The sequence below is a fragment of the Maniola hyperantus genome, chromosome 17 (genome assembly GCF_902806685.2).
Source record: "Maniola hyperantus chromosome 17, iAphHyp1.2, whole genome shotgun sequence".
Lineage (NCBI taxonomy): Eukaryota > Metazoa > Arthropoda > Insecta > Lepidoptera > Nymphalidae > Maniola > Maniola hyperantus.
In genome coordinates this window covers 12,035,300-12,050,217 of record NC_048552.1, presented here as the reverse complement: position 1 = coordinate 12,050,217, position 14,918 = coordinate 12,035,300, and the positions used below count along the sequence as shown (strand labels likewise).

Genomic DNA, 14,918 nt, shown 5'->3' with positions numbered 1-14,918 from the left:
TATATATTTAGATGAACTGACCTGCATAAACATGAGACAACTCAGTGATTCTGACTTTGTTGAAATGTTAAATAGAATAAGATTAGGTGTGACTACAAACAAAGACACACACACACACACACACACATAGCCTAAATTTAAATTTAAATTTGTACTCCATATTTAATGATGGATCCAAGGGAAGGCTGCGGCGCCCGTAACACAGGTTTACCTAGCACGGACGCCAAAGCACTCCTTCAGGTTTTCATATTTATTGTTTCTACCTTTTTTATGTGTACTAGTTTTAAGGAGTCTTTGTCTTGTACAACATTTTGAATAAATAAATATATTACATATTATTATAAAGATAGGTAGGTGCTGAATAAATGAACCGAATTGGTTATAAGTTGGATCTCAAAACTTTTTGCGGTAGAAGAACTAGGTACATTACGAGACTTGGATTTTTGTACATGTTATGTTTTTGATGGGTGTAATTTTGTGGACACGTTGTACTATTATTTAGGTTTATGGTTTGACAAATTTTCGAAAATAACTAGTTTTAAAGTTATACGGGTTTAGATTTGTAAGTTTTTGAGACCAAAATCGTGTAACTTTGATATGAAATATTTTAACGGAAATCTGGAAAATAACAGCTCCTTAAGACCTTTCTACAAATTTCACTGAGTTTGATTGGGCAATATTCAATTAATGAGAGTCAAACAATAAAATATACCTAATAAAATAGAATGGAATAAAATGGAATGGAATTTTGAATTGTCAAATTAATTTACCACTGGTTCGGAATGCCATTCCTACCAAGAAAAACCAGCAAGAAACTTTGCGGTTGCTACGATTGTTTGGAGCACACTACGAATAAACCCCTCCATTTTTTTTTTTTACGGAAAAATTCTCGGAAGGAAGAAAAATGACCAGGAAAAAAGGAATGGCAACTTGATGTAAAAACAAAATGTCACCGACAGGGTTCTTTGAATGAATTGAAAAGACCCTCCGTCACAATCCCGAAACGGGCCACGTTAAAAAAGTGGGTTTTTTCATTCCTTTCACGTCAGCTACCGCTGGTATCCTATCGTAATTACGATCTGCTATGAAAGGAGGGACAGAGACTAGGAATCCAGCTGCTTTTGTGTATATTATACTGCACAATGTACCTACTCTGTGTTCTGTGATACAGTGTAGTAACTGTGTCAGTTTTACTTTTTTGCTATCCTTAGCTAAAAACGGATAGGTACAGTCCATACAAAATGACTCCTTACGCGCCATTTTAACTCTATGGTCAACTGTCACGTCAAAAGTATGGTTCACCTTTTAAATCAGCTGCGCAATTGCGGGAGAATGACAGCTACAATGTCACGATCGCAATCACCTCTGATTGGTTGACGCTCGCTCACTATTGGCTACAATGCATTGTTGCAACAAGAATCGCACAAATTCAGAACAATTGAGATTGTAATAATGATTGATGCAGGTTTCCTAATTGAGGGTCAGGACTAAAATCGTACTTCTGACATGGACACACAAATGATTTTAAGCTTATTTCGTGGTTTAACATACTATTTATATACATATTTTGATGTATATAACGGGTACATGCCACGATTAATTTTTGTTTTTATTTGTCGATTGACAGCTCGAACTTCATCTCTCGCAGCACCGCGGTCCCGTCGTAACCACGACCCGTGCAATTGGGTTGAAATATCGACAAATAAAAACAAAAATTAATCGTGGTATGTACCCGTTATATATACATTAAAATATGGACACACAAAGTTAAAATGGCGCGTGAGGAGTCATTTTTTACACGTTACCCCAAAGAGTAGTGTGTGAGTTATGTCCAAAAACATGGGAATTTAAAAACTTATATTTCCAGAAAAGGTTAGTACGTAAAACCTTGGTCCTGCGTAGCACACGTCGTAGCATCCTGCGTAGCGATCCTTCGTAGCATCCTGCGAGGCATCTTACGTGGCACCCGGCGTAGGATCCTGCGCATCCATCAAGCTACGCATAATGCTATGCATAGCTAAGCTTGTTGCGTAGCATTGTTCTTAGACATCAAATCAAATCCAACAACTGACAATCAAATTTTTTTTAATTTTAATTAGAAACAGTTAATTTTTCTGTATTTTATTAATTTTCTAGACAAATACGATTTCCAAAATTCTGTTTGATGATTCCAAAATGATTTGAATTCAATCAGTAATGATTCGGTAATTAAATTCAATTCATACAATTAACAGCTAGTATTGAATGAAACTGTATTGTTCTTTATTTCCAAATGGTTAATATCAATGGTTAACAAATAAACTATTAATAAACTTAAATCTAAAAAAAAAATAACATTAAATTAAAACTAAAATAAATTAAATTAAATCTAAAACCTCGTCGAGACCACTGCAGCCAGGCATTGTACCCAAGATGCTGGCAGCATTACCCCTTTGGATGGCCAAACTAAATAACTAATAATCAAAAATTGTAATTTATTACCTATTTTGAATAAATTGTTTTCATTTGATTTGATTTGACACAAGTTTTTAAACAACTTAAAAATACTTTCGCAGTTTTTGAAAAAGGGTGGCAATATACTTTCTTGGCCTTTGCTGAAACTGAAACGTATAGAGTAAGTACTCCCGTTAGTCAAACTCTGCAACTACCACAGCAACCATCACATTTAAGAAAGTGCTTCGTGTAAGTACCTACTAAGATTTTTTTACCTGTAATCATGGAATTAGGAAGTACCTAAGTCTTACATGTACTAGGTGCTAGTACTCATATTAATAATTATTGCATGGATGTACGATACGAGGATACGAAGGTCAACTGACAGAATTATGTCGATCTCTTTCCATTAAGTAGGGGTGATAATATAGATCCTCCACTCTAAATCTAAAACCGGCTTCCCACGGTGTGTGATATGACAGACGGACGTAGACCAGCCCTCACCGATGATGCACCGTAGAAAGAGTATAGTCCGTGGTACCGCAGCCACGTCCGTCGCGGTGCGTCCGATCCGCGGATGACAAAATGCCTTCGAATGTCAAAACCCGCACAAACTGACACGCGCCGTTGGACGAGCTTTGTGTGTAGTGCGTAGATGCCCTTGGTCGTCGGCCTGCGTCATAGTTCACAGAATCACTCACCGTGGGATGCCAGTATTACATTTAATATCTTTAAGTAAGTTCTAGAAAATCCATTTCCGTATTTTTTCTTCCTCGCACGCCGAGAGGAGAGGTAACCTTGTCTCACTTTCTGGTCTAATACGATATGAATGACAAGTGCAACTGACATAGTTACGTCGATCTCTGTCTATTACCCAGGAGTGATATATATGTCGCCCGCTCCAACCAATATCTAAATCTTTCTAGAATTTTCCAAGGCATCTTTTTCTCACTTACACGCAGAAAGGAGAGATAGCCTTGTCTCGTTCACACCCGAGGAACAGCTTGTTTGGTTCACGTTAGTTTGACTACGTGCGCAAGCGTCTCGGGCTTCGGGGAGTCAGGTGCCATCATCGATACATCTCGGACGCATGTGAAAAGTGGGTGAAAACGGAGGCGCCTCGGGCGCTTCCGCTGGTGTCCTGCAGTGAGACCCTCCAAGTAGCCTTCCCACCTTTGGCACTCCAAATCCCTTCAAACTCCTCATTTTTATCTAGCCTCAACTTTTTATTGCGTTTTCAAAAAGCCGTCTGCCATTTTAATTTTAACAATTTCTTAAATTTTTAACGGCCCATAAGCCTGGCTCCTAGCATAGCTCAAAGTAAATTCCTATCCACGATGTAAATGTAAAGTGCAGTGATGTGTTAGTTAATCTTATCAAAGTCCTCATTTTTATCTAACGCCAATTTCAATTTAAAATTGTGTTTTCGTCGACGCCTAAATACCTACCCGCCATCTTAATTTTAATCATTCGTACAACTTTTAAACGGCTTGACAGCCTGTCCTTGCATCGCTCAATGCAAAATATCCAAGATTTAAAGTGCAGTGATGTGTTAGTAAATGTTATCTAATTTTTATATTTTTTACCTAACGTCAGTTTTAATTTAAGTATGTTCTTGCTGAAGCTTAAAACCCTTCAGCCATCTTAATTTTAAATTCAACCTATCTCCTTGTAAGTCGTAAATATTCTAGATAATACAAAGAGCTGTGTTGTGTTGTTAGCAAATCTTATCAAAGTCCTTATTTTACCTACGAGTAACACCAACTTTTAATCGCGTTTTCCGTAAAAGCCCGTCAGCAATCTTAATTGTAATCATTCGCTTAACTTTTACGTACCACCACACCACACCACCCACGAGGCCGAAGGTGACATATGGTGAATCCTACAAACGGGACCTGGAAAAGATATGAAAAGCTTTAAAAAGGTACGACGCGTCGCTAACTTAAAATGTAAGAAAAAAGTGCAAAAAAATTGATTTAGGTAATTCATAAATTTTAAAATGCTTGGATTTGTTTGGATTTACCTTTTCGATTTTATAAATAAGATGTAAAAACAAAAATCTGTCAAGTGCGAGTCGGATTCGCACATGAAATAAATATAATTATTTTTCTTTGGCGGCCATTTTGAAATTTTTATTATTTGTCGTTATAGCGGCAATAGAAATAAACGTTCTGCAAAAATTTTAACTATATTTATAAAAATTTTAACTGTGCGTTTGCTCGGTATCTCTATTAAAAAAATAAAATAAAATAATGGTTAATGAGATACAGCCTGCTGACAGACAGGCGGACGGACCGACGGACGGACAGACAGCCAAGGCTTATTAATAGGGTCCTGTTGCTACCTTTCGGCTACCCTTAAAATCACAAAATGACAAATCAGTCTTAATTAAGTCTTTTTCACATAGGTACGTTAAGAAGACCGAATATACGAAGACCTAAAAAGTACGAATTTTGTACACGCAAAGCTGACGAGATTTTTGTCCAGCTCATCTAAGTCTACCCGACTTCGACGCTCATACTGGAAAATACTCCTTGTTCGTCAATATGTCGTCAACAGGTTTGTTTGTAACTTTTAATTTAATTTAATTTAGTTATTTTTAAGGAAACAAACAGTAATAATTTACATGGATGGTAAATACATTATATAAAACATTTAAATAGTTTCCAATGAAAAATTAATACTTATTATAAAATTATGTCTACAACTAAATAATTGGGTATAGCACGCGCATGAAAACAAGAATGGTAGGTAGGTTACAACTTATTGAACAAAAAAAAACTGGCCAAGTGTGAGTCAGGCTCGCGCAGCGAGGGTTCCGTAATACAGTCATATTTTTTCGACATTTTGCAGGATAATTCAAAAACTATGATACATAAAAATAAATAAAAATCTGTCTTAGAATGCACAGGTGAAGAACTTTCATATGATACCCCACTTGATATAGTTATCTTACTTAGAAAATTGAAAATACTAATTATTAGTTCACGACCACAATTTAATGCTTTTTGTGTGATCTAACCCTAAATTCACGGTTTTCAGATTTTTCCTCAAATGTCAGCTATAAGATCTACCTACCTGCCGAATTTCATGATTCTAGATCAACGGGAAGTACCCTGTAGGTGTCTTGACAGACAGACGGACAGACAGACAGACAGACAGACAGACAACAAAGTGATCCTATAAGGGTTCTGTTTTTACTTTTGAGGTACGGAACCCTAAAAAGAGTAAAATACAATTTTGCTTAAAATTACCGGCGACCCCCAAACTAGGTTAACCCGTGTCATGGGGGTCAGTCTCTTCCCAGATGATAATTATTTTCACTTTAGAGTGTGTATGAGCGTGCGCGTGTTTAGGTGTGTGTGTATGTGTTTGTGTGTGTGTGTGTGGTATGTGTGTGTGTGTATTCTTAAAAATATTCAAGCTGTGGTCAAGGGCTAACTTGTATCTAAAAAAAAATAGCTTTCCTATCTGGTATTTTACGATATGTTTGGTTTTAGGTTGCCACATGAAGCCTGATGAGTGTGATGGAGCCTCCAGGGTCACACTGAAGATCTCCGACTGTAAACACGACACGGTGCTGAGGTACTCAGACATCAACAGTAAGTTCCTCTACCATCTTGTCACAGTTCACGACAGCTGTCATGGAACTTCTAACAAAACGTTGAGGCTTCAGCTCTCTTCAGCTACAGTACCCGTAGTACAAGATTTTACGTCTCACCAAACCAAACCAAATTCGAAAGTCAAAATACTTCCCCGTTACAGTAAACTGGATCTTAATTGCCTTGTTTTAAAGCTCAAGTTTGTCTACACTTCAACAGCCAGCGCTCCAAGCGGAAACATTGCGAAATTAAAATCAGTGGCATTGAATATTTGACTTCAATTCAAGGCTGTTTAGGTCCATTTTACTGTAACGCGGAAGTATTTCGACTCTCGAATTTGGTTTGGTTTGGTGAGACGTAAAATCTTGTACTACGGGTTCTGAGGCAGGCGTCAAATGTTACCTACATTTCACGCTAGTGTAAGTAAAAAAAAACCGGCCAAGTGCGAGTCAGGCTCGCGCAACGAGGGTTCCGTAGTGCAGTCGTAGTTTTTCGACATTTTGCACGATAATTCAAAAACTATGATGCATAAAAATAAATAAAAAACTTTTTTAGAATGCACAAATAAAGACCTTTCATATGATACCCCACTTGATATAGTTACCTGCCAAATTTCATGATTGTAGGTCAACGGGAAGTAGTACCCTTTAGGTTTCTTGACAGACAGACAGACAGACAGACAGACAACAAAGTGATCCTATAAGGGTTCCGTTTTTCCTTTTGAGGAACGGAACCCTAAAAATGAAAAAAAAACATTTATACAAATTGTGAAATCAATTGTTAATTTGCCAAAACAAAATTTATAATGAATTTAGCTTGGGTTATGGAAAGAAACTATAGTATGCGACAGGTCAAGATGGCAATCGGGGTTTGAGGCGGGACACGCCCTCCCATTATCGTTTTTTAACAAACTAAAGACATTTGATATTATCACAAAGTATTAAAGTATGCCTTAGAGCCAGTTTCGCAATTTTAGTTTCTTACATCGTTTATTTACATAGTACGACGTGTTTTTGGATTTTTGTCCATTCCACCCACATCCGATTATCAAAAATTCCACTTGAGTGAAGCTGCGATGAGTCAGCTATTTGGGCAAAACGCTAAACCTTTTTGTATCGGACTAGTCAGACTTCACCTATTTTATTAAAGGTATTTTTTTTCCTCTTTTCAGATTTAAAAATTGGTGCTTTTACAATCAAACATCCTGGTGTAATGGATCTTGCAGCTGAAGATAACGAATCAATCGACCGTACAACTGAAAACCCGGAACCCGTTATTCAACAAAAAAGGAAAGAAGATAAACACTCTAAATCTAAAAACGGCATAAAAAATGTAGATTTTAAAAAAAACACTGGTTTGGTTGGTTTTAAAATATCAAGAAAAGACATAATAGTAGATGACGTTACAGAAGTTCCAGAGCTTGATGTTTATGAAAGAATTATAGGTAAAGCGTACGATAACGCAAAAACATATGGTAAACTACCGCAAGCGGAAACCGTGAATAGTGCTAGTCACAATAGTAATACTGTTAGAAACGTATCAAGTTTAAGTGGTAGTACCAGTAAAACTTTATTCCAAACATGTCATAATCCTTTAGAAGTAAGTGTGTGTAAAATAACAGATAGTAAAAAGCCTAAAAATGTTTGTGGTTCTGCCACTGAAATTAAAACGAAAATAGGTAACAAAAGTACTGATAATCAAGAAATTCACCAAGTTGTACCCAAAGTAGCTGCATCTATTCTTAAAAAACGTCGCAATACCATATCTTTAACTTGTCTCACTAACTCTGGAAAAACTAGCACTGTGAATAATGTCAATAAACTTGCCAATAACGACAGTAATACTGTTAGTTTAAGAAATGTATCACATTTACGTAGTAGTGAAAATAATACCAGCAAAACTTTATTGCTAACATGTCATAGTCCTTTAGAAGTGAGTGTGTGTAAAATTACAGATAGTAAAAAGCCAAAAAATTTTTGTGGTTCTGCCACTGAAACTAAAACAAAAATTGGTAGCAAAAGTACTGATAATCAAGAAATTCACCAAGTTGTACCCAAAGTACCTGCATCTATTCTTAAAAAACGTCGCAATACCATATCTTCAACTTGTCTCACTAACTCTGGAAAAACTAGCACTGTGAATAATGTCAATAAACTTGCCAATAACGACAGTAATACTGTTAGTTTAAGAAATGAATCACATTTAAGTAGTAGTGAAAATAATACCAGCAAAACTTTATTGCTAACATGTCATAATCCTTTAGAAGCGAGTGTGTGTAAAATTACAGATAGTAAAAAGCCAAAAAATGTCTGTGGTTCTGCCACTGAAACTAAAACAAAAATTGGTAGCAAAAGTACTGATAATCAAGAAATTCACCAAGTTGTACCCAAAGTAGCTGCATCTATTCTTAAAAAACGTCGCAATACCATATCTTCAACTTGTCTCACTAACTCTGGAAAAACTAGCACTGTGAATAATAATGTCAATAAACTTGCCAATAACGACAGTAATACTGTTAGTTTAAGAAATGTATCACATTTACGTAGTAGTGAAAATAATACCAGCAAAACTTTATTGCTAACATGTCATAGTCCTTTAGAAGTGAGTGTGTGTAAAATTACAGATAGTAAAAAGCCAAAAAATTTTTGTGGTTCTGCCACTGAAACTAAAACAAAAATTGGTAGCAAAAGTACTGATAATCAAGAAATTCACCAAGTTGTACCCAAAGTACCTGCATCTATTCTTAAAAAACGTCGCAATACCATATCTTCAACTTGTCTCACTAACTCTGGAAAAACTAGCACTGTGAATAATGTCAATAAACTTGCCAATAACGACAGTAATACTGTTAGTTTAAGAAATGAATCACATTTAAGTAGTAGTGAAAATAATACCAGCAAAACTTTATTGCTAACATGTCATAATCCTTTAGAAGCGAGTGTGTGTAAAATTACAGATAGTAAAAAGCCAAAAAATGTCTGTGGTTCTGCCACTGAAACTAAAACAAAAATTGGTAGCAAAAGTACTGATAATCAAGAAATTCACCAAGTTGTACCCAAAGTAGCTGCATCTATTCTTAAAAAACGTCGCAATACCATATCTTCAACTTGTCTCACTAACTCTGGAAAAACTAGCACTGTGAATAATAATGTCAATAAACTTGCCAATAACGACAGTAATACTGTTAGTTTAAGAAATGTATCAATTTTAAGTAATAGTGTAAATAATACCAGTAAAACTTTATTCCAAACATGTCATAATCCTTTAGAAGTGAGTGTCTGTAAAATTTCAGATAGTAAAAAGCCAAAAAATGTTTGTAGTTATGCCACTGAAATTAAAACGAAAATAGGTAGCAAAAGTACTGATAATCAAGCCATTCACCAAGTTACACCTAAAGTGGCTGCATCTATTCCTAAACGTCGCAACACCATATCTGTTACGATGACAAATGTAGATGATAATATAACCAAAGAGAGTAATAATAACAAAGTTATTGAAAGAAAAAGCGTACCTTCGATTGATCAAGATATTAACCAATTTGCACCTAAAGTAGCTGCATCTATTTTTAAAAAACGCCGAGATACCTTACCTTCAACTTACCCTGAAAATACTTGGCCAGTTAAAATATGTGATAAATCATTTTTAAGAGATAATAAAATTATTCCTCACTCATTTTGTCAAACTATTCCAGTATTATTAAATAAGGCACCATGCCCAGATCAAAAGAATTCTGAATACTTTTCGTCGACATTCCCAACACAAAGTATTGTAACTCATCGCCCGTCACAAGAATTTCAAACTAACAACTATTTACACCCTAGGGAATTTCAGATTGCTTCTCCAAGACCACCACAAATAAGGCCACGGCGAGCCTCATATACCTCTCATTACAATAATATTCATAGACTTCCTAACAGTCAGTATCCAATTTTTAATCGCCTAATGAATGCAGGAGCATTTGCTGGAAACGCTCATAGTTATAGCGCTTTATCTCCAACATTTAGACATCCGCAACATCCAATATCATCTCCATTTCTTTCAAACTCCCTATACTCACTATCCCATGTTTCAATTATTACATCGCCAAAATACACGCAACAAGTTGTAAATATTAAACAAGGTAAACAAACAATTGACAACAAAATGAAAAATCCAGCCAGCGAAACTCCGACCGTAGAAAATACTGTGAGCAGTAAAGAAAATAATAAATCTGTCAAAAATGTAGATACTTCAAAAGCCAAAATAATTAATAGGCCACCAACTCCATCTGAAAATAAAAATATTTTAAATAAAATGAATAGCACAGAACAAAGTTCAACTAAAAACAATTGTAATATGAATCAAGCACCACCTAAAAAAGAATACTCTCCGCCAATTTTGCCCATACTGTCCTATGCAAATATAATAAATATAATAAAGACTTCAGAATATGATTATCCACTTTTAAGAACATGGGGTTATAATAGAATAGATTGGATAAATACAGACCTTTACGATGAGCCAGATTTAGATCAAAATAAAAGAAAAATAAATGACGGTGGATCTCCAAATAAAAAAGCAAAGATTTCAATTAGTGAATACAAGAAACGTATCTGTAGCTACAACCACTGCAAATGAAGACTAATGCGAGTAACTAACAGTTGTTAAGTTATTTGCATAAAGAGAAGAAACCTTAGCGCGCTCTCCAGCACTTTCCATAAATAATTTCAATAAAACTACATTCCAAACAAATCATAATAATTTAGAAGTAAGTGTGTTTAAAATTATAGATGGTGAAATGGCAGAAAACGTTTGTAGCTATGATCAAAATACTGAAATTAAAATAAAAGTAGGTAGCAAATAGTAAATTATTAACCTAGGGGATAAGGCAGTGTCTTCTGTCACGGGTGACGATTTAAGTTCACTCAAGACTAAGACAGCTTTATCACCGAGGAAAATACTCTACTTTTCGTACCATTTGCGAAAAAATTAACTCAATAATAATATGAGATAAGTGTTCTAACCTAACCTAACCAATCATTAAGATTTTTAAAACGGGCTACGCTAGAAGACTCGCTTTAAAACCATTTAGAATAAAAAAGTATCTTGCTAAGTTTACTTTATTGGTCTTTGGTTCCCAAGCAAGCAAGATTATTATAGCTTAGAACCCAGAGCCGTAAAACCAGTTAAAAAAAAGTATTATATGTTTATGTTATGGTAATCTTTAATGTCTTTATATGAGTTCGTACTTTGCGGGTTTGTGTTTGTACTTTGTTAAGTTCATTCTAAAAATACTAGGGACCTAATTAATTTCATTTTATTTACATAAATCTGTATAAAATACGCGATTACGTGTCTTGAAATTAAGAAATTACGTAAAGATCAGTGCAAATTAATCTCTTTCCAGTGAATATTAACGAAATCTATGGAGTAATCGTGTTTTCTATTTATAATGTTAATCATTTTAAAATTGTATAAATCTCTATAAATACGTGTCATTAATTTAAACGTTAATCAGTCGGCGCGGGTGCACGCCATTGGTTGATAAGTTGACCCTTGCTTCCTGGATTCGCCAACTTTTGCCCTGTATGCCGCTTAATGTTCAAGTTGTTTTCCAGGCACTAAAACGGCCATACACAGACTGCTTAACTCGACATGACTTATACGTATGACTCAGTCATGACTCATGACTCATGGGCATGTGAGAGTCAAGCGGTGCGTGTATGACCGCTCTTAGCTTTATATTAACTTTTAGTACATCAGTTTATGTTAATTTTATTTTAGTGCTTAATTTTAGATAGGGCACATACCTAAATGTACCAAGAATTTTAGATTTAAGGGTTTAAAATCAATTGTTTGAAAGCTTACCTCAAATAATTATTAAATGTAAGGAAAGTACAATGTGTTCAAAGTAAGAATAAGACAGTCCTCTTAATAATGACCTCAATCTTTCAACTGTCATTTGAAAATGAGGAGTTAGTGAGTAAAACAATAAACAGAACAAAATAAGAAGAAGAAGAAAACAGTGTAAAGTTCCACGAATTGATATTTTACAAGAGGAACAAAATAATTCAATGAAAGTTGTTGAAACTTTACATTTTGATCAAAATCACGAACTTTATATTCAGTTTTAGCACAGTTTTAGGCAGTTTTGCTTGAAAATGAGTTCAAGTTTGTATTCAGTGTTCGAAATCATGAAATTTGGACTCAATTTCAGTACAACTTTGGACCGTTTTGCTTAGAAATGAGTTCAGAATTGTATTAAGTAGACCAAAAAAGGTATAGATGAAAGAAAATAAAGTATTTTGATCAGAAGTGTAATTGCACTGTTTTGTTAAATGGCTCCTCAAATCAATTTGCAACGATAGTTTGTGGTCATAACGATTTTCTTCTTACTAGTTAATTATCTAAGTACATTTGGAAAATAATACCTATACCAAAATATTTTCAATAAAAATATATTATTTCAAACTAAGACGTTACAATAAGGCGGAAAGTCCATCCTATTTTTGGTTTGAACGCAATAGCTCTTAAGGTGACGCTGGATGCACGTCCGAACTGCTCGGCCCACGTGGGTAACCTGTATGCTATTTCACCTAACATTGTGATAGAAAGAGATAGACTCAGTGATGAGCAGTGTAGCGAGTGCATGCGCTCACACTAGCGTCCGGATATATTGATGATGGCACACAGATAGTTGGACAGATGTCACCGATGAATTTTTGTAAATATATTATGATTTATGAAGGAACTACTTATTTCAATTATTATTGTATAAGATTTTATGGAAGAGCGGGGTCGCCTGCCACGAGTACTCGTAGCAATACTAAAACAGTTACTGGGATGGTCCCAATTACTACGCACTATGTGAAATTGTTTTACCTACTGAAATAAATATTTTTTAATTTTTTTTTGAATGATAATGATTACCTACTTATCTTTTGATGAATACTATAAAATCTCACTTACATACATACCTATTAGGTAACTACTGCCTCAGCGTGTATAAACAACTCGTATATATTATAGAAATCCACCACACATATGTACCGTGTAGAACCTATTATCCTGTAGTAGGTAGGTACTTGTTGATTAGTGTTTAGCTAGACGCATAACGCCAAAGGGCATAAAACGGTACGCAGAATGCCAAATTTTTTGCAATACCATATATCTATGCAAAATGCCGAATCGCGTACCTAACTCTAGCGCATAAATATGTAAATTGCCAAATGGTATTAAAAAATAATATAAAAGCAAAACTAAATATTTTTATTATAGTAAGAAAGTGTTTTAAATTTGAAGGACACAGATTCATAAAATTTAAGAATTTGATATTTGAAGAGGTTCTTAACCTATTTAACATGAAAGACCTTTCATTTTCAAGAGATTCGTTTCGATTTTGGCGTTTTGCGTTTTTGGCGTCATGGTTACCTACCAAATATAAGGTATAGTTCTTGCATTTCACGAAGGCCACTGACTCATGCTTGTGTTTTAGTCGTATCGGTATACGTAAAGTACACTAAATGTGTGCGTTTCACAGCGCTTGCTCGCGACTGATTGGTCCGACATGCACGCACACTTACGCTATGACCATGTAAACGACGTTACCACAAGTAAAGTTCAGTAGCCTTCGTGAATTGCAAGAACTGTACCAAAATACCAAGTAGGTATTTTGCGTAAGCAATATTTTGCTATCGTTAAACGGCACATTTTGGCAAATTGCTTTCTTGGCGTTGTGCATCTAAATGTTGTCTATTACTCATTGAAACAGTAAAGGAAAATTTTATTTTTTTCATACGTTTTTTATTATCTACATGCCACTACCTTAATAGAATGCGCTGTTGTTCCCAGGTTTAATTCTCGGTTCAACTCTATTACTTTCCATTATGTAAAAGAAATAAAACAAGCAAAATTTTAACATTAAAATTAATATTTTTGGAAACCTTCTATATATAAAAATGAATCGCTGAATGTGTTGCTGATCGCAAATCTCGAGAACAGCTGAACCGATTTCGCTAATTCTTTTTATATAATATTCCTTGAATACTTACGGATGGTTCTTACGGAGAGAAAAATTTAAAAAAAATCCTGAAAAAGAATCGACTGCTAGGCGGTACAAAGTTCGCCGGAGCAGCTAGTCTTCAAATAAAATTAAGTAGTTCTAAATTCACTAATTAAAAGGAAAATTAAAGTGGATATTAATAAGTTCACGTCATTTCATTCTGGATTTTTTGTTATTTCACAAAAACTGCTGAATCGAATTTGATAATATTTAGAAGAAAGCAAACTAAGTAAATTGCTTTTGGACTGCAAGTAAAATTTCATATTATATCAGCATTGCGAGCACTATTAGGTATAGGCATAACGTATAACCAAGTTGCTTCCTGCGGCAATGCAGCGGTGCGGCAGGGGTGCGATGACGTGACGCAAGTCCCGATAGGCAGATCTTCTAATTTTTAGGTTCGGAGAAGGAACAATGAAACAACGTACTTCAGCGGTGAGTTTGTGTATGTGACGGTTTATTTGACAGTTCTTAAAGTAAGTTTTTTTTTTTTTTTTTTTAATTTATTTTACGGCCCTGGATAACAGTCCTTTAAGGCCTTTCAAAAATTTACAAATTCTAAAATACAAAATTGCTTATAACTAAATATTATTCTAAAAATACAAAATTGCTTATAACTAATTAGTCTAACGTTTTTACACTTTATTTATAGTATTACTTATATAATTAAAAATAGACTTAAAATATGACGTTTTACACAACAAGTCCTTTACATGGCGGGGAAAATCAATTTTTTGTTTTTGTTCCATATTTATAGTGTTTAGATCACTGGCTAATATAAGTCTTTGTATGCCAAAAGCTGGACATTTGAGTATCATATGATTAACATCAGCCTCCTCATA

General features: G+C 34.8%; 1 long non-coding RNA gene across 1 annotated transcript; it reads left to right on the top strand.

The window, feature by feature from the left end:
- Positions 1-3,450: 3,450 nt before the first annotated feature.
- On the top strand, positions 3,451-11,197 carry LOC138403490 (uncharacterized). The gene is made up of 4 exons (XR_011237746.1): positions 3,451-4,357; positions 4,841-4,992; positions 5,934-6,035; positions 7,207-11,197. It is a non-coding gene; the product is annotated as an uncharacterized lncRNA (long non-coding RNA).
- Positions 11,198-14,918: the final 3,721 nt, after the last annotated feature.